The sequence below is a fragment of the Dermacentor silvarum genome, chromosome 1 (assembly GCF_013339745.2).
Source record: "Dermacentor silvarum isolate Dsil-2018 chromosome 1, BIME_Dsil_1.4, whole genome shotgun sequence".
Taxonomy (NCBI): Eukaryota; Metazoa; Arthropoda; class Arachnida; order Ixodida; family Ixodidae; genus Dermacentor; species Dermacentor silvarum.
The window spans coordinates 372089282-372110986 of record NC_051154.1 but is presented as its reverse complement, the minus strand read 5'-3'; the positions used below and the strand labels follow the sequence as shown (position 1 = coordinate 372110986).

The 21705-nt window shown below is 43.0% G+C and overlaps 1 long non-coding RNA gene across 1 annotated transcript in view; it reads left to right on the top strand.

The window, feature by feature from the left end:
• The first annotated feature begins 456 nt into the window (after window positions 1-456).
• The window catches only part of LOC125942426 (uncharacterized), a 65125-nt gene continuing 43876 nt past the window's right edge, over window positions 457-21705 (top strand). The window contains exons 1-2 of the long non-coding RNA XR_007465099.1: window positions 457-884; window positions 1557-1650. This is a non-coding gene — a long non-coding RNA (uncharacterized LOC125942426). The remainder of the gene's footprint in view (window positions 885-1556; window positions 1651-21705) is intronic.

Here is a 21705-nt window from a genome sequence, read left to right as displayed (position 1 = left end):
TATTACATGAGCTTTATCCGTGGGTAAAAGTAATGGCACAACTCATTATTTGCCCGTTCATTACATGCACCAGCCAGTCCAAATTAACACTATACTAGAGCTTATTGACACATCGCATTACACTCTAGCACGGCATTGCAACGCTCACTGGACTCTCGTCTGGTTGACTTCTCTGCTTTTCCTCTCCTTGCTTTCTCTATCTCTTTCTATACAATGTATACAAAGAGATATCTCTTTGGGCAATGTATACAATGTATACAATGCCCTGTGGCAGAGAAAGCGATCTCCTCTTCCAGAGTTCAATTATTTGTCAAGCAATCATTTTACTCTTCCAACAACTACTGCATAAATGGGAAAACGAAACCGATTTTGTTTTGTTTTCCGCGCTCCCAGCACCAGGTGGAACCACGCGCGGCGCTTCCGATCTCGGAGGATGTAACAAGACGGGCGGTTGACGAAGCTGCATTGTGTAGCCAGCCGGTTTATCTTTTTATGTTGTACAGTTTGTTAGTTTACCGTAAATATGTCTTGATTTGTACTCAAGAGTGGAGCAAGGCCCTATGGAACAGAGATTGACGCATCGTGAGCGAAGAACAGACGCGATGGATGGTTAGGCTGCTTGACTCTCGGCTGTACGACTCTCGGCATGTTAGGACTGGCAAAGTTCCGAATTTGTCGCGGTGTGGTGTACGCTTCTGTGCTCGTCAAGTGCCGTCAGAGCGCGGGGATGTTTGAACGGAATGTGTCCCTTCGTCTACAAAACTCTGCACGCTGCGGCATCGAAGTCCTGTGTACGGGTGCACGTATGCGCTTGGATACGGGATAGCCTGCCCTCAACGGATGTTCTACAGTGTACGCACGCTGCGCGTACGCGTACGTATGAGGTAAGCCCGTCGTAATTCTATTTGTTCGGTTTGCATAGTGTAGCTGTTTAGATGATGTGTGGTAAGCTGGCGTCGCGAACAGAACTCTTTGGTTTTCAAAAGGCCAGTAAACAGCGTCATAGGACAAAAATGGCGCGTGAATGGGATAAGGATCACATAATTTCACATCGATCTCCATGGTAGCGCGATCGAAATTTTTTGTGTGGCGCTTATAACCTATTGCTCATGCGCGTTAAAAACTTAGAATAAGAGTGCATTCAGTTGCGCACATAATTCCTATTGACGCTTGTACTGTCACTAACGTGTGTTTTTTGTTGCCTCCTTGTTTGCATGCATTTTCATTATGGTTATCAAAAAAAAAAAACAATTGTTAGCTCTGCTGTTTCTTTCCTTGGTGCAACTGCTTGTGGTGCAGCAAGACGTTTTGCTTCTAATGATGTCTGGGCAATCCAAGCGTTCGTGTCGTGTAGCTAGCTGTAAATGTATCAGTCGCAAAAAAATTGTACATGCCAGAGAAGCAAATGCAATCAATATAGCCTGTATTTTATAAATCCTTCAGTTGAACTGCTTAAGCAGAAAGTAGATATGCGTGAAAATCAGATGATTGTGCTGATGCTTTGCAAGAACAAGGTAACGTAACATTACTGATTCAATATTTTCTTTTACTGAAAGACTAGTTGCTGGTGTCCTACTGGAGTTGAGAAGAGATCTGCTGCCTGCCATGAGGCCATGTCTCTCAAGTTACCGCAATATTGTTGCCTTCAAAGTAAGTGGATTTGTTTCTCTCAGCATTTTACTACCAACCTGCATCATGGCAATCCACTTAGCTGTGTAGGTGATCACTGTTAGTGACATTGGAGTGCTGGTGGACAAGCACCCTTTGAATGTTACAACACACAGCTGTGGCAATATGTGAAGCTGTTAATATACAGTGTCCCAACTATGATGCATAAATATTTTTTAAAATGAAGATGCCACATAGCTGGACAAAACCAAGTTGTTATTACGTTTGCCATTGCTTGGAGATACTGAGAATATTCTTTGCATTCTGCCTAATTAGATCATTAGTCTTAATTAATCAACCTCTCAATTACTCTAATCAGATGAAAAGTGTAAATGAGGAAATTGTAGAACACCATGAACAACTCCCGATACAGCATCCTGTTGTGCAAAAAGTGCTACATAAAAGTGTTCTTCCGAGCGGGAAAGAAGCTCGCGAATACACATAAAATTGCCGCATGAATGGCCGCTCGAGGCTCTTTGCGTGTATTCGTGGCTTTCTTTCACGCTCAGAAAAACTTTCATGTAGCACGTATTTCATGTAATTATAATATTTGAGAAGTTGATTAATAATTTACACTTAATTATGCAATTAGGCAGAATGCAAAAAAAGTATCTCCAGGTGATGGCAAACTTTACCTTGGTTGTGTCCAGATACGTAGCATTTGCATATTTTCAAACCTTTGTGTGTTGGGACGCCCCGTATAAGCCAGGTTTGTTTCTCCAAGTTAATATACTGGTGACATTCGATTGTGGTCCAGCAGGCAAAAATGCTAAACAGGAAGAAATTTTAATTTGCTCTTGGTAGGTTGTTCAAGCAAATCAACCAAGTTGTTACACATGAAATGCGGCATTTGTAGGTGTGTTCTGCAACACTGCAGCCCTAAATAACTTTTGAGTAAACTGCTACTACTATAATTTCTCTAAAGCATGCAGCAAGGTTCAGCATTCCAGGAGGCTCGCATCAAAAGAGATCTATTTATATGAATTTCATATATAAAAATGAGGTGTTAGTGTTTGGATGACTGTATAAACTAATGCTTTAATTCCAGTCTCTCATGAGGCAGACTTGGACAGGAAAATTGATTTCTTTTGGGCGATGTGGTACAAATGCATGGGGTAATGCTTGTATGCATAGACATTACATCCCTATTGCTTAGCCAAGGGGTGCCCCTGCGTGTTAAAATTTACAGGCCTCAGATTGAAGAATGTCAACATTTGTAAAATCAACTACACCTTTTAGATTATGAGAATACAATTATTGCATACCGTCATAGTGTGGTATATGGGCTGAAAACCCTGCACACTGCGGTATCATGAAAATTTATTCATGTAATACAAGCCATGCTGCTTTCCGATTTAAGCAAATATAAGGCAACTTTTCTAGGAATGTTTCTGGCTTTGTAATGTACTTCATGTTATATTCTTTAAGACTATAAAGCAGATTGTTCTTCTGTACATTTTCTGGAAACTTAAACTGCGCCGATCTAAACCACTTGGCAACAATGCTGTGATCGCTACCGCGTGTGGAGCAAACGCAGCTTTGCCTTGTTCAATTGTGTCGCGGGCACTTCTGAAGCGCTGCCTATTTAGTAAATAATCTTGGTGGCATGGAAGCGCCGTCTGCTTCTATGCATTGCTTTGTTTTCTTGTGGCATCACGTCACATTATAATCGTAATATTTTTTTCTGAGAGTCTCATATTGCCCCCCCCCTCATCATGCTGTAATTGTGGTTGCATTATTTATGTGCAAATATTTATGTATAGATGACCACTGCTCCAAGTTCCATTTTATCGCAAAGTACGCTACGAATACCCAAGGAATTATGTATAGCAAAATACCAGTCAAATTGCCGAACACAACCAAGCAGACTCAGTGCACTGTCTCTCACCAGATTGCATTGGTCATGCAAAGGTGCACAGCATACCTCTTTATTACTTGCTGAACAAGCTGTGAGAAAACTGAATATTTATGTAGCTTCAATTAAGTGCTATCAGCCATTACTTCTGCCCTCAGCAATTGTGGACTATTATCACGACTTTTCTTTTTCTAACTCATTTTGCTTATTATAGAGGGATTACTGCCTGTGTTCATAGGAAATAAATCACATGGGCAATCAAACGCCAAGAATGTATAAACTTGGAACATTGATTGTGCAGTTTGATGGTTCAGAATAAGTAGAAATACAGCATAAAAACTTAACTTTTACTTGAAACAACAATAGAGCATACAGTAACCATACTTGCCTGCTGTAGCCCCTGTGCCAAGTAAATTTCAATTCTGCTTTTTGCATCCTATCAGAGCGCTGGTAACATGTTTAACATTTCTGTCAGCCAACTAACCTGTCTTGTAACTCTAAAAACGTGCCAACTATATTTTTTAACAACATTCTAGAATATGCAGGCAGTTCGCTTAGAAAACTAAAGCCATAGAATCAATACAGTGATGCGACTTTCGGTTTGCATGTCACAGGTTGAGAAAAGTAAGGTGGGAGCTTTTTCCAATGTTCCGACTAGATAGCAAAGCTAGTATAAAAGGTAGCACACCACTGAGCTCTACTATGGGGGGCTGGATAGCGCATTGAGCGCCTTCGACTGAAGCCAACCTTGTCCCAGGAGTTGGTACTTCATGACTTTGCTGTGGCATTTCACCTGCACAGGAGTGCGGCATTTCTGCTATAATGCTTGCCCTTTGTGCCGCAAGCTACCGAAGCAGTCCAGAGAAGTATTTCGAGAAGACGGCCGGAATTTTTCATCACAGCACTGACAGCATCGCTAACATGAGTGGCGTGTGCTGAAAACACTTGTCAATCAGAAAATGCTTTCTGTAAGAAAAACTTATCACGTACGGGTTCAGAACATCGTAACAGCTCTCACCAGACATGTGGAGACATCGCCTAGATGTGGAAAACCACGAAGAAAAATTTTTATGGCAGCAATATTGTGCAACGGCACACACTAGTAAGTGCAGCGTATGCCCTACTTTTGGGACAAGCCACTGCACGACACTGCATTTCCGCTGGCTTCAACTACGCCTGGCTCTGTGGGCAGCGAAGTGGCATCCAGCAAAACATAGTAGAGATCAGTGGTGCACATAGTATTTTATGTCCCCTTTGTCGATGCCAGCTGAACACACGGTAACTGTTTCCAAAGCAGAAAAACTAAAGGCAAGGGCTCTGTACACATTGCATCGTAAAGTGGCTGATGCTTGGGCAAAGCAAATACTGTGCATGGTAGATTTGTGTGAGGCAAGCTAGGAGTCAAAAAGCCTGCTGCATACTAGCAAATGACCAACATATTGTTGCATGTTGAAATTCTTTTTTTATTCCTCATCACTCATTTGTGTAGGGGAGACGGCTCTCACAACTGGAGAAGCCTGGGAAGCATGCAGTACTCCACAAAACCAGTTTCAACGTAAAATGTGACTGCATCTCATAATTTCATGGCTGCGAGAGTGAGCCCAATGGTAAACACATCTGAGTGTTCATGATGTCATGCATTATCCACTTTATCTGCACGTCATACCTATCTTGACAAAGCTGTTATTGCCTTTAGAGAAATTGTAGATGTTGTGAGCTTGCATTTCAGAACGCACAACAAGCTTAACACGAACAACACCAGAACAATTTGTTGAGAATTTTGGATCAGGAATCTTCGAAGCACAATTTGTTTAGTGGTGTTAAGATTCTGCTTAAGGTTGTTGATTATTACATTCATATAGTGTTCAAGCATTGCTGTAACAACATTCTTCGCTTGGAGTACATAGTATAGGTGTACTCCACATGAGCTGGTGGCATTTTGCTCCATATTCAGAAACTGGTTTCTTCTTCAGTTGAGATTTTCAAGCTTGCATTCTTTATTAGCTGTTGTATGTAACCTATCCTAAATGTTTGAATAGTGAACATAATGTGACCTTTTTGATTGATTTTGTGGATTGTACACCCTTGCTGCAAACAATTTGAGATAACTGTTTCTGCCTTAATGAAAAATAATTGCTTGAAGCAGCCATAGCCACCAATAATACTAGCATGACACGATTATGACAATTGTGATATTGTACTTTGATTTATAATGTTTTTAAACATATGGAGCTCTGCCTGTGGTGTAAATGGGTTCCTGATATCCATTCGTGATGCAAGAATTTGAAGAATAAACTGAAGCAAGGATGTTTACTTACTTTTCAAGAGAAGCTCATGGCAATTTCCTCATGAAAAGTAAAATAACTAGAAATAACTTTACTGAGCTGAGAAGAGTGCTACAATTGTCTCATTCGAATAGTGCCATATACAGAAGCTACAACAAATGTTTACTATTTTGGTTGCATTTGTATATATGGTCTTGTCACGTGTTGCAAGCTGTATTCAGAATGGCCACAGCTCAGTCATGATTGTGGCATTGTGCAATGAAGTACCGCTGGCATCACCCGGAAAGTGTCGCAAAGTTACAAATACAACTTTAAATGGGTTCTTTTAGGAAAAAAGACTTAGCTCAGAAAATTATCCTTTTTTATGCAGCCTGTCGAGACAAGGTTTCTTTACATGGCCATGGCGCTCAAGGAAGAAACCGAGACTGTAGACTGCCAACGTTCATTCCTGTTCCAGCAAAGACGGGCCAGCAGTAACCAGCAGGATTTTACAAAGTGAACTCATCACAGCTTGAGCCACTCCATGCCACAAGCAGTTGCTCCTCGAGCCACCGTGCAAAGGTTCCTTGGGGCACAAGTCCAACTCAGCGCCACAACCTTTCTTCTGCAGTTTTTCTACCTACTTAGCTAACCAGGTGGGTCAAAGATGGCAGAGGGAAAGGGAATCACAGCTTTAAGCATAGAACCTGCTCAAGCTTAATGCAGTTTGAGAGTGAACAGTGAACGAGAAATAGGTAGAGAAAAATAAGACACCTCTTCTTCCTCAGAGAATTGGCAGTGAAAAAAAAAACAGCTTATGGAAGGCTTGAATATTGGTCGCAATAATTTGGCATAGGTAGGATAATGACTATGAATGTTTCTGGCAAAAGTAGTGGTAGTAGGCTGAATAATCAAGGAGTTTAGATATAGATTAGAAAACAAATTTCGTTACACTACCAGAATTTTAAATCATCCCAATAATTCTTTTGACGGTTTATGCGTGTTGAGCGACAGTGCTTCTTGATGCCTGCTTCTTGCTGAGATCATTCTTATGCTGCGTAATTCACCTGTTCAAGTTCCATGTTTCTCCCGTCCAAGCAAATTTACATTCATCACAAGAAAACTTATAGATGATTTCCAGAAACTTGCTGATTAAATGAGAGAGCAGCATGCATACCAGGCTTTCAGATATGCGTTCAACAGCCTCAGATCTCGTGAATGTTATACATACTCCTGCTGAGCAAGTTCTTGGTATCATCTACAAGGTCATTTCAGAATATGAGTTTGCTTAAGTTGGAGAAACAGTCAATCGAAGACATGTCAAGCGATATCGCTGTCGATCTACATTCCAACTGAAATAAAAGTAAATATAGCACCAAATGCAAGAATTATTGGGATGATGCCATTCTTGCAGTGGAATGAAATCCTTCTTCTAATCTAAATATACAATCCATAATAATTCAGACTACTAAATACTTCCAAAGGGGTTGCGTCGTGAATTATGCATGTTGTATCCGTATTTTCTTACTATAAGACCCAACGATGCTTAAACAGCAGAGAAAACATTAAGAGCTGAGTACTTAATACTTTATATTGCTCCATAAATCAGTTTCCCTGCCAACATTAGCGTCCCGCGCTAATAATGTTTGGGAGAATGTGTGAAATGTGTGAAAGTGCTGTTCACTTTGTTTGTGAACGAAGGTCATACTGTACATGTGTGTGATAGCCATACGTGTCATTACCTTTAAAAAAAAGGAAGCCAAACTGCGAGTCTGCCTAAGTGGAACAGATTCATTACAAAAAAATGTTTTGTGCATAAACAAACAAGGACGAAGAAAAGGAGCAACACAAGCACGATCGCGTTCTAACAACTGGTTTTATTTTCGAAGAACCATTTACTTAAGAACACAGATCTGTGCTATCCAGTCAACACATCAATAGCGTATATAACAACACTTGTGATAAAAAATGCCACGGATAAGCGCGACCCGGTTAACATAAAAACAGCAATGCACATTAAACAGAAGGATGACTGATGCATTTTTCCTTTAGTTTTGCAATCCAGTGCGCTTCCACAATTTCTCCCGCGATTTGATTTCGATGCCTAAACAATATGCCGGGGCTTCTAAGTCAAGGTGAGCATGCCTGTTCTTGACAAAGCATAGCCGAATGCTTACTAGGGCCAGCTTTCAGACTGGACAAGTGTTCCCTTAGTCTCGTGTTAATGCATCTTGCAGTCTGCCCTACGTACACATGACCTCATGTCATAGGAACCTGATACACAACTTTCTTCGCGCAATGAAGAAATTGGTTCTCAGGCGGATTTTTAATACTGCATTCTTTCTTTGCATCACCCTTACTTTCGAACTTACTTTTTAACCTAGAACACACACTTCCTCTTGTTTTTAGCCGAAAGCACCACTTTTACTTCGTAACTCCCAGCCACCTTTTTAAGTCTGTTTGAAAGGCCATGCACATACGGAATCACTGAAACCCTGGAAGCTAGTTCTTTCTGGCTTTGTTTTTTTGTGCATAGTTCTTTATCCTGTTTAAGTTTTTCATAAGTCTAGCACATGACGCCAGCATCACAGCGAGCAGGCACCTACCCGGCCTCTCTCAATCAATCAACTTGCTCAAGAAAGGCAATGTTTACTGTGCGGTAACACGACTTCAACAATGCTGACCGGCAACATGAAATGACTATGCCATTCTTCACAAGCCTGGAATGGTTTGAGGCATAGTTCATGTAGCTTGTTAACAAGAAACTGTAGCTTCTTATCTGCCAGTACTTGCAAAGTAAAATTTAAGCCCTTGCCTAGAGTCAAAGGCTTCTACTACTATTGAAGGCTTGACTTTTACTTTGGAAGTAGCGGTAGATAACAAGCTACAGTTCCTTTATGTCAAGTTAGAAATTCTACCAGAACATGTGTGTTGGTCATTCACGCCCCGAGCTGGAAAACCGCTAATGAACTATGCCTCAAACCATTCCAGGCTTGTGAAGAATGGCATAGTCATTTCATGTTGCCGGTCAGCATTGTTGAAGTCGTGTTACCGCACAGTAAACATTGCCTTTCTTGAGCAAGTTGATCGGTTGAGAGAGGCCGGGTAGGTGCCTGCTCGCTGTGATGCTGGCGTCATGTGCTAGACTTATGAAAAACTTAAACAGGATAAGGAACTATGCACAAAAAATTTAAGGCAGAAAGAATTAGCTTTCAAGGTTTCAGTGATTCCATATGTGCATGGCCTTTCACACAGACTTAAAAAGGTGGCTGGGAGTTATGAAATAAAAGTGGTGTTTTCGGCTGAAAACAAAAGAGGTAATGTGTGTTCTAGAGTAAAAAGTAAGTTCGAAAGTAAGGGTGATGCAAAGAAAGAATGTAGTATTAAACATCCGCATAAGAACCAATTTCTTGATTGTGCGAAGAATGTTAAGTATCAGGTTTCTATGACATGTGGTCATGTGTACGTAGGGCAGACTGCAAGATGCATTAACACAAGACTAAGGGAACACTTGTCCAGTCTGAAAGGTGGCCCTAGTAAGCATTAGGCCATGCATTGTCAAGAACATGCGCGCTCACCTTGTCTTAGAAGCACCGGCACATTGTTCAGGCAACGAAATCAAACCACGAGGGAAATTGTGGAAGTGCACTGGATTGCAAAACGAAAGTAAAAATGCATCAGTCATCCTTCTGTTTCATTGCTAGATAAAGAGAATTCGCTCCTGTCATCTTATCTTTAACATAGTTTCATCTTAAGTGCTCGTTTTATGTGCATTGCTGTTTTTAGGTTGACGGGGTCGCGCTGATCCGTGGCAATTTTATCACACGTGTTGTTATATGCGCTGTTGATGTGTCCTGTTGATTGGATTGAGCAGATCTCTGGGTTCTTAAGCAAATGGTTCTTCGTCCTTGTTTGTTTGCGCGCAGAAAATTTTTTAATGAAAAGAGTTCTTCAAAACTGTAAGGAGGTTTTTACTGTGTGCAGTTTAAAAAGAGAAAATAGCTTCACAGCTGTTACTGAATGCACTCTCCAGAGCTTTACACTATGCAGCTGTACTAGTTTACACAGAATACACTTCACCTCTCGTCACGGCCCAGGTGGCTATTCAGGTTTTTCAAAGGTGTTTCATTGTATGGGACGGCACATACAGACTTATTTGCAAGATATTGCATTCCAATTCTGTCATATGAGATAAATTCATTAGAGAGTTTTAAATTGCCCTAAATGTATTACAGCTGTGGACCAGTACATTGGCAGTAGCTTGCAGTAACTATAGCTTGTGGAAATATAATTGCAACTGCCATGTTATGTGTACCTGCTAGTGCACAGGCATCGGCCACAGAAATCTTTAGGGTACACTAGTTTCTTCTATTTTGGAGTACGCATCCTCCACCAGATTAAAATGTGAAGTGGATTGTCATTTGCGGCGTATACTCCTGCGTAAACTTTATAACCATTTCTCCTCATCTGCTCTACAGATCATTGTTGCTACAACTGCAAAAGCAGGGTGCCTGTTTACAGCACCTGTAGAGAGCAAAGTCGGCGAATCTTGAATGAATAATCATATAATTTTAGTATTTTCCAGCAAAGTTAACACTTTGTGTCTTCCACTGTGGTGTTTTTCAAATTCTAAGGTTGGCACATGTGCACAAGGTTTCACTACAGTATGTCATTTTGCAGGAAAAAGTGTATTTGCGCGTGCTGCTCTGCTGCACAGAATGTCATGAGTTTTCTTATGTGTCGGTCACCATCTCGCAAATTGCTCCTTTAGGAGTTGGAAGGCAACATTAATGCGAAGTACATTTAATGTTCGAAAAAGAAGGATGTGCCCTCTGATCTTCTTATTTTCGATGGGGGTGAAATGCGAAAACACCCGTCTACTTAGATTTAGGTGCATGTTAAAGAATCTCAGGTGGTCCAAATTTCCGGAATCCCCCACTATGGCGTGCGTCATAATCAGATCGTCGTTTTGGCACATAAAACCCCATAATTTAATTTTTTTGATCTCCTTGTTCTCCTCACTTGATGCCTAGTGTTCTAATAGCATGATCGACACGATGAGCATCAATGTGATGTGCAATTATTGTGTATTGGGGGCCAGGGTACATTCATTTTAGCAGCTTTTTCGGTTGACTTGAATTAGTATTGTAGAATGCTGTTTGCTTCTTTTACTCATTGTTACCAAATATCACTTTTGACTGCGGCAACAAGTATAATGTTGTTTGCTAGCACTCCTGCCAACCGATATAACTTGAAGGCATCTGTGATAAAAAAAACAGCTAATGATTTCCCAAGAGCTAAGGTCCAGTGAGACCAATAAATTTTAAGCTAATACCTGTGGATGGTACTGCTGAATGAATGCCCATCCAGTAGGACTGTCCATACCATTTTCTTTCATAAAATTACATTGAAGATTTGAACAGAATCTGAATGTAGACTTGTCTGCAAAGTAATCAATTTCCTTATCCAAGTAATACAGCTTCAGCAGGAAGACTGAAACTTCAAGTCGTCAGTAGTGGCATGAACATACAGTAAACAGTGCTAAACTTTTCCCTATCTTGCACCTTTTATCATTTCCCGTCCCATTTTTTTCACAGGCTGTTCTTTACTATTTATGGTCATACCCAGTTTAATTTGGTGTCCTTACTTATTTAATATTTGACCAATATATTTTTTTCTTTATCGGATCTTGATGAAATGTTTATTGAAAACGTACCTTCATTTGCCATTTCCACTGATCTTAACCAGACACATCATGTTACAAAGTTTATTTTGCCTAATTCTTCATTGCTTTTTTTGCCAAATGTCCAAACAGTTTATTTTAATTCCTTTGTTCATTTCTGGGAAGAATAGGTCTACTAGGTCTACAGATCATTTTCTGTTTTCTGGGAAGAATAAGGTCTACTAGGTCTACAGATCATTTTCTGTTTAGGTCATCCCTACTCATTGTAACAACTTACAGCAGTGCCCCTACACACTCCATCACAATCACTGCGAAACACACCCTTCCTACCTTTATTTTAACACTTTGGTTTCTCTTGACCTACTGTATGCACCAGATGAGGGTAGGGGCGAGTGAGCTATGCACATCCAAAACCGCTGCCAAGGAAAACAGTTGCTGCCCTGATGACACGTATCTGTCGAAATGTTGGCTACAGAAACATCCCTTGTTTTGAAAATGTTGAACCACGTTCATGGTTTTTTAATAATTCAGTTACCGCTTTGTTGTGTTCTGTGATTGTCTTTTGTTGCCACTTCCTTTAGGATGGAAATTCACCAATATTATTTGTTTCTCCTAACAGCAGCAAGTTTATCCTTGCAAGGCATGTGGGAACAGCTTTCACCAGGAAACAGTGCAAGACGAGTGGTCGAAGAAAATAAAATTGCTTCTGTGATCTAAAGTACTTGACGAATAAAATTTTGCACTTATTTGTATTTATGTCGTGCAATTCATTCATATCACAAAAAGCAAAGTGTTTGATCTTTTGAGCTATTTCAATGTGTTGGCCAGATAGTTGTCTCCATAGCGACCTGCTGCTTATGCAATGAGTTGCATTCATGACATTTGCATTAAAGGATATGTACTATCGGGGACAAAAATGCCCAGGATGTGCGAGTGTCGACCAAATTTCATCTCTGCACTATCAGCCGCTATCATCTGCGTTGCAGACCACTTTCCGAATGCAAATGTTAGCGTGGCTGATCCCAGCAGAAAGTGCACCAATAAAATTCGGTCGTCATTCGCACATTTTGGGCACTTCTGTCCCCGATTGTACATTCTCTAAATAATCAATATGCTCTGTAAAACATAATGCATGAAACACCTCTATTTTAACGATTGGACCGTATAGTACAGATCTAGCATACGGAGCCTTTTTATTTCTGAGTACGGAAACACCTGTATGTTAACGGTTGGACCGTATAGTAGAGATTCAGCATACAGAGTCTTTTGTTTTCTGGATACAGAAACACCTGTATTTTAACAGTTGGACCGTATAGTACAAATTCAGCATACGGAGCCTTTCGTTTCCTGGATACGAAAACACCTGTATTTTAACGGTTCGACCGTATACTACAGATTCAATATACAGCGCCTTCCGTTTTCTGAATACGGAAAGCACCTGTACATTAACGGTCGAACCATTCGATTCAGCATACACAGTCTTCCGTTTTCTGAATACATAAGCACTCGTATTTTGTAATACGGTCTCTATTTTTACGGTTGTCCGTTCTACGGAAATGACCGTTCTTTACTTACGGAAAGTGTTCGGTCACAAATTACCAGCAGATTTGCCGTAAAAGCAAAGCAATTTTTTTACAGTGTACTTCATACGCTGACGTCCTTGAACCAGGACGCCTGATTTTGCACAGAGATATGCTGATTGACATTTTAAGCCAGCAAAGGTCGGCATCATTGCACACATTCAGGGGCGTTGTGCACATGTTTACGAGGGGCAAGGGCGGACACTTGCGAAACCTTTTGCCGGAAATAGTTGAGCTAAAAAATTGCGTTGGCCATACCGGTATCGTCGACCACATCCGAGAGGTTCTTTTCTTACCTTCGGCGACTGAAAATATACATGCGCTCGACGACTGGACAAGCCCGTTTGAACCACCTGGCAATGTTGCACGCCCACAAAGAACTTTACGGCAAAATCAATTTGAATAAGGTTGCCGACGACTTCATTTCCAGATCAAGCGCCCAAAGGAACACTTTTTCAAGGATGGTGAAATCATCGCATCAGACAACGAACTGTCTTTAATAGGGGAGAGATAGGCACCAACTTACAAGTCAAAGCAATGCACCTGGCTTAGAAAAAAACGCAAAAAGGAATACAAAGGAACGAAAATGGGGTACATAACAGCCCAAGCAGAGTGAGGACAATTGTGTAAGAAAAGACGCGTGGTTGCGCTATTTGTAAGACTCTCTAGTCTATCTGTGCATTTTCCTTATTAATTTTTATTCGTCAGATACAGCATTTGCTGCTCAATAACACAATCCACCCTGTTCCTATATTTGCCATCGAGTCCTTTCGCGCTTTTGAGATATCGCAGTCTTATTTATTTATTTGTTAATGTGTTTATTTATTTGGCCACCTGATAACTTTTGCTCTATAATCCTTTATTCGGCCGCCGGAAAATAAACAAAACCAGTGGCCTAAGGCATGCTTTGACAAGTAATGAAACTATGGCGTTATGGAATCCCATTATACTTATGCTAATATTTCTAGTCATAAGTTGTGTTCAGAAATTGGTATATATCATTTAATTTTTATATATGTTATGTCTTGTCCTCTCAATAACTGACCTTTCGTCAGGAAAAGACTTCTTGATTGTATCTTTTGTACTAAAACTTTTACAAGGCGTAACATCGCTTTTTTCATCGATGTGTAGTTGTGCGACTTAATACGCTCAAAACACACATACCTCCCTAACCTGTTTGACTGAATCCGCATGTCGTATGGCTCAACCAAGAGACGCCAGTCTCTTGGCGGTGCGAGGGGACTCAGGCTGTAAAACTGAATTGTCTCCTATTCTGAGGTCTTGCAAAAACTCATATAAGCTCGTCACTTCAGAGAATGATCTTTCGAAGTCACAAGAATTTTCCAGTGTAACTGTTATATATATATATATATATATATATATATATATATATATATATATATATATATATATATATATATATATGCATACACACATACATACATGCATACATACATACATACATACATACATATACAGGGTGTCCCAGCTATCACGCAGCACGATTTAAAAAAAGAGGAACGGCGCTTCGTCTCTGGCTCGAGCAGCCGCCCGAGTCAGAGACGAAGCACCACACGAGACAAAATATGATGAGTCGTATGTACAAATGTCGAGGAGGATATGCACAAATAGCGCTCACACAATATGATGAGTCATATGTACAGATGACGACGACGATATGCACAAAATGCGCTCACCCTAACCCCCCCCCCTTTCAGAAAAGCGGTCAGCACGGCCGCAAGCTAGAAAGGGTAGGTACGGCGAATGTAGGGTTTCAGGCGAGATACGTGAACGATTTCCGTAGTGCGGCGGCGGCGGTCACTAGCTGAGCTGAGAGGGATGACGCTGTAGTTAACGGTGGAAGTTCTTTGCAAATGGTGTAGGGGCCGAGATATCTGTGGAGAAACTTGTCACAGATTCCCGGTGCGCGAACAGGTGCCCACAAACGAACTTCGTCGCCTGGGCGGAACGAAGCAACGGGACGCGTCGCATCATAGCGAATTGTCCTTTTGTCCTGAATGGTAGCGGTGTTGGCGCGGGCAATTTCACGGCAGCGGGCGATGCGAGCAGCAAATTCTTCAGGAAGGCACGCGCATGGAGCAGCAGGTGCTGAAAGGAGTGTAGTGTCCAAGACGAAAGACGGCGCACGACTGTACACAAGGAAGAAGGGACAGTAGTTGGTTGTACGTTGGACGGCAGTATTATACGCAAACGTCACGAAAGGTAGAATGGTGTCCCAGTTGATGTGATCGGATCGAACATACATTGAGATCATGTCGGACAAAGTTCGATTAAAACGCTCGGTAAGGCCATTTGTTTGCGGATGGTACGCTGATGTCGTCTTATGGGTGGTGTCAGAGGCCTGGAGGACTTAACGAATAACATGCGATAGGAACGTCTTGCCACGGTCACTCAGGAGCACACAAGGTGCGCCGTGGCACAAAACGATACCGTGCACGAAAAACTCGGCGACTTCTGAGGCAGTACCAGAGCGAAAAGCAACTGTCTCAGCGTACCGCGTGAGATGATCCACTGCGGTAACGATCCAGCGGTGACCAGCGGGCGTGAGTGGGAGGGGTCCGTACAAGTCTATGCCCACAATTTCGAAGGGGGTGGACGGGCATGGTAGAGGCTGCAGAGGACCAACTGGAAGGGATGTCGAGCGTTTTCTGTGTTGGAATGACGCGCAGGAGCCAACGTACTTGGCGAAAGCGATGGAAAGGCCCGGCCAGAAACAACGCGTTTTGATGCGGTCGTAGGTCTTAAGAAAGCCCAAGTGGCCAGCCGTCGCGTCGTCGTGAAATGCTTCTAATACTTGGAGTCGAAGTGAGCGAGCTATGACTGGTACCCACCGGTTACCGGAAGGATGGTAGATTAATCGAAATAACTCTCCCCTGAAGCTTAAAACGTGAAAGTTGTCGTCTGAAGCGACTTTTGGGGGGATCGTGCCAAGCCAGTAAGTCGGTCGATCAGTGTTCGGCAGTATGGGTCAGTACGTTGGAAGGAGACGAGGTCAGTAGACGGAAGAAAGTCAACTGAGGCAACCGCCTGTCCCGGGCTACTGGACGTGTGCGGAGACGTGTGGCTAGATGGTGACGTGCAGACCGAAGGTGAAGCATGGGCGTTTGGAGACAGCGGGCAGCGTGACAAAACGTCGGCATCTTGATGTTGTTTGCCGGACCTATACTTGACAGTGAAGTCATATTCCTGCAAGCGCAGTACCCAATGGCTGAGGCGTCCTGACAAGTTTTTTCAGGGACGCCAACCAACAGAGAGCATGATGGTCGGTCACAATTGTTAAATAGCGGCCGTAGAGATAGGGTCGAAATTTTTGTATTGGCCGCACGATGGCGAGGCATTCCCGTTCTGTAATTGTGTAGTTGCGCTCAGCAGGAGAAAGAGCACGACTTGCATAAGCCACCAGTTGCTCTTTAGACTTCTGATTCCGCTGCAGCAGGACAGCGCCAATTCCATGCCCACTGGCATCAGTGCGTAGAATAGTAGGGGTGGTTGCATCGAAATGACGGAGCACGGGCCCTGACGTGAGAAATCGTTTGAGGTTCTGGAAGGCGGCTTCACAGTCGTCCGACCACACAAAGGACGCGCTCGAAGTCAGAAGTTTGTGTAGAGGAGCGGCGATGGTGTGCGAAGTCACGGACAAAGCGGTGGAAGTAGGATGCTCGTCCTAGAAAGCTGCGGAGTTCTTCAAGTGTGGTTGGTGGCGGAAATAGCAGCACTGCAGCGATTTTATTGGGATCAGGCTGGATGTCATGCTTTCTGACGACGTGGCCCAATACTTTAATGCTTTGGCTTGCAAAGCGGCACTTTTTACTATTGAGTTGGAGACCAGCCTTTGCTAGACACGTCAGAACTTGGTCTAGACGTTGTAGGTTCTGGGAGAAACTCGACGAAAAGATGACAATGTCGTCCAAGTAACAAAGGCATGTCTTCCATTTTAAGCCACGGAGTACTGTATAATACGTTCAAACGTAGCTGGTGCAATGCACAGTCCAAAAGGCATCACGTTAAACTCGAAAAGGTCATCAGGTGTAGCAAACGCAGTCTTTTCTTTATCTTGCTCATGCATTGGAATCTGCCAATATCCGGAGCGCAAGTCGAGGCTCGAGAAATACTCGGCACCTTGTAAGGTATCAAAAGCATCGTCAATACGAGGCATTGGATAAACATCCTTACGGGTAATTTTGTTTGGCGCCCTATTATCGATGCAAAAGCGCACAGAACCATCCTTTCTTTAACAAGCACAGCAGGAGAAGACCAAGGGCTTGCTGAAGGCCTTATAATGTTGCGTGTCAGCATGTCTTCACTTGTTCTTCTATAACTTTTCGCTCCGAAGGTGACACACGGTACGGGCTACGGCGAATGATGCGAGAGCCGTCTGTTTCAATTCGATGAGTAGTTACAGTGGTCTGACCCAGGCCTCGCGAAGAAACGTAAAACAGGCTTCATGCGTCATTAAAATGGTGAGGAGTGCATCCGTCTGGGCCGGATTGAGATCTGCACTCAAGGTGGCCTTCATAGCACTAGTGTGGCCTTCTGCGGGCTTACAATGCGCGGAAGATGTGGCAGGCGAAACACTGACGACCTATACCGGCGCAGCGTCGGCGAACTTGGCGACAGTAGACCCTTTCGGCAGTAGTAGTGGCTCAGGAGTCGTAATAAAGGCTGTGACCCTGGCATAGCCACTCGAGATGATGTGGATCCTTGGGTCGCCGCACGAAATTAGTGCAGAAGCAGCAGACAGGAAGTCCCATCCTAATATCATCTGATGAGCGCACGTCGAAAGCACCGCAAGTTGCACATGATCAGGACGCGAGCTGCGCACTGTCCGGTAGGAAAGATGGGAACGTCATTAGCACCACATAGGACAGGACCAACATACGGCGTTTGCACTTTTCGCAGACGGAAGCGCAGTTCACGATGTATAACAGAAATAGCGGCTCCAGTATATACAAGGGCGTCTACGGAAACACCTTCCACACAAACTGAGAGCAAATTGGCGGGGCGAGCAGGTGGAATTGGGAGAGTCCAATACGATGCAGTTTCTCCTCCGAAAACTGCAGGCTCTAGTTTCCCGAACGGGTGTCCACAACATGGGAAGCAGCACGCAAGGTCGATGAGGAACGGCTCATCATCGCCGTGGCGCTCTTTGGCCACATCTGGCCCTTGCACCAATAAACCCCACTAATTATCATCATCATGAGGAACGGCGGTAAGGTGAAGGAGAGCGACGCCGGGGCGAGCGGGATGCTCGAGCCATGTCCGGGAAGGCGAAGGAGAGCGACCAGAAAAAGGTTGTGTACGGTCCGGGCACGTACGAATCTAGCCCTGGTATCCTGTCTCGCTCAAACATGTCGTAGCCTCGCCTTTTACCTGGGTGACACCCGGGAACGTATGAGTCAAACCTAGGTGCGCTGTCTCGCTCAAAGGTAGTATAGCCCCGCCTTTCATCTTGCTGACGCCGCACCTCCACCACTTGTGAGACGTCGGCCGATGCGATGCCTTTATTTCCGAGCAGCCGCCCGAGTCAGAGACGAAGCACCTGACGAGACAAAAGATGATCAGTCGTATGTACAGCCGACGACGATGCTATGCGCGAAATGCGCGCACAATATATATATATATATATATATATATGCATGGGTGGGGTTCGGAACGCAGGTCAAGCCCGAGCCCCCCCCCCGGGAAAATGAAAGCTTTCCGCCTATGCACTCAGGCTTTAAATCCTTGTAACAATGTGAAATAGTACGAATTTATTCAGCAGCTTCACTGCAGTATTACTCCTTTGAAAAATACGCTGCAGTTGCGTACACAGGTCTTAACCAAGTAGAGACATAAAGCAGCAACAATAATCTGGAATAATAACATAAGAGCACAAACTTTCTGTAACGAAGTACTCGGCTTACCAAAACCTAACCGGCCACCCGGACTAGAGGCGCACATCTTCAATAGCAGATGAACGTCAGTGACACAGCCGAAAAAGATATTGCGACGTCGGCTATTATAATCGACACCACAAGCATATAGCCTATATGTGGCAAAAGGAAGTCTGTAATAATTTCAGATTCAAATAAGACAACAAATGGACAGCATACGAACGCAATGGGTCTTGGTGCGCTCACTGAAAGCGCCGTTAAAATCGCCCGACAGCGCACCCAAAACCAAGCTGCTCGAAGCGCCCATCGGCCAATTTTTTTATTCGCGAGGCATTGGAAAGCAACATTCTGTCCACTGGATCATAGTCTAGTACACTGTAGTCACCATAAAGTTTGTCCCAACGTCGTTTTCATTAGCGTAAGGTGTATATGCGGCGTGTAGAAATAAAACTTGTTACTGAGACACACCATCGTGTTCGCAGGTTTAAACAAAAAAGAAAAAGACTGTACTCACTTCGCCTTATGCCGCGCTCAAAGGTTAATTCAGAATTGAGGTGGATCATTTGAGCGACGTAACAGTGGTCTTTGTAGTAGTGAAGGATTCTATAATATACGAACGTTTCACCTTGAACAAATAAATATGTCAAGTTAAGTGCATTACCTTAATATGCTTATCGAAATTTCTACAAGTTATGCATGCCCTCTTCATGGTAACATGATGGATAATACCTTCAACATTTGTTATTGCAACTCATCGGCCACTGTGTCATTTGAATACTGTTTCCTGAACATGTCTTATCTTGTCACTTGAAGCTATAACAAATTACAAAACATGAGACAATCACTCCTGGATACCGAGAGATAAGACAGGGCAAGGACCCCTCCATATGTTTTGCCTCTAATGTGGTATTATACCACATTTTCCAAAGGCTCATGACATTAGGGAGCACGTATCGACAGGATATCTGCGTCGAAATACTTGACATCAAATTTCTCACAGATTTAGTAAGACATTTATGGCACAGGACGAGATGTCCTGACGCGGAGCAAGTACTTTGACAAAACATGCGCCACGCCGTGCTTCTCTTTCGTCTGTATACTTTTCACCGATTAGCCTACCACTAAACTACTAAGCAATTTATATTCCACCACAAATGTCGCCAAATTTCCCAGTACTCATTCTGCATATTATAATAAAGGATGCGACAGAGGACGAGAACGAGAGAAGTGGTAGAATAGATGTTATCGAGACGCCCTTCTTGTTGCGACACGACACCTAGCGCAACGGGCATGGACGTGCATACGCCTGGAATTGATTGCCGGAAAAGATGACAGGCTATAGAGTGTTTTCCATGGACTAATCTCTTAAAACAAAGGACAGCGAGGTACAAGGATATAACCAGTGGTATTCCTTGAGCACTCGAATTCCGTCGTCCAAGAGTAATTACTCAGTCAACGAAAGAAAATTAATTACCGATAGTAAAAAGTTGGAGGAAGCTTAAACTTCGCCTTTAAGAGTAGAACACGATAGTGTTATCGGGACCCGTTCCCATGAAATCGTTCGCATACGGCAAGTGGGCTTCATTCACTGCAACACTGAACGTGCGAAAGCCAGCTTACAAAAAACAAGCTTACACCGATCCCCTTAATGCCGGCTTCACTTTAAACTGAAATGAATTGCTGGAAAGGCGTTTTTCCAGGCGCAATATAAGTGGTCCTATATGAAAATGTGCAGGCCCTCGCATCTTTTTTATTATTTTATTAATTGTTTGCTATTGCTCCGACGCGCACAGCTCTGGTAGAAATGCTGGAAAAATGGTTTGTGTTTCAGTTTCCTTGTAGCAGAATCTGGTTTTCTCGTACATTCAAATTAAAATCCGACGTCGACTGGTAAATAATCCGACGGCAAATCAGACGCCGAATGATAAAGTCGCACTTTACCATTTTTCTGACAGATTTCGCTGTGAGAAATTCAACTTTTGTTCACCAAAACCGTGCAACACGTGGGGGGCCTGCGCGGTCAATGTGGTTGGAGGATTTTCTCCGCCACCTGCAATCACACGGAGCCCTAAACGCTATCGCAATAATATCTGCATTTAGTGCGCACTAGCGTACGTTCCAATGCGAAAGCATGTTTCGCTTTCGTAAATTGCTGAGTTTCAAGCATACGAACGCCTTCTCAGATAATTTTTTGCCAGAAAATATTCTTAGAAGTTGTGCTGATTATAACATTTTGGGAACTGATGTAAGCGAAGCAAATGAAGATTACTATGTTCCATTTGAAACGAAGCAAATGCTGGCAAGCTCGTTATGTTTGTCTCATTTCTGCGCTTATCATGGTCGTGTAACGTCTGTGCTTCATTTCAACAAAACACGAAACCTAACAGAACTTTAATGGCCAAAATCTACGTTTTATGTTCCTTGCCTATGAAACATCGATCGCCCAGCCCTCTTTTGCTAATCTTTGCTGTAGGTTGAATAACCTTACTGTTTCTGCGCACAAGTACTCGGGTAGGGTTCCGCCCCACAAATTCGGCGCAGCGGATTTAGGCAACAAATGCGTCCCGCAACAACCTTGAACAGCAGCATACAAGGGGAAATTGACACGTATACTAATCACACTGCAGGTGATCGTCACTTTGATAACCGGGCCCAGTAATAGTTGTAGTTAAAATTTACTACAAATAATTTTGTGCCTACACTCCGTAGTATTTGTTGTGTCTACAACCTATTGTGAATCGTTCCACAGATTGAAAAAGGA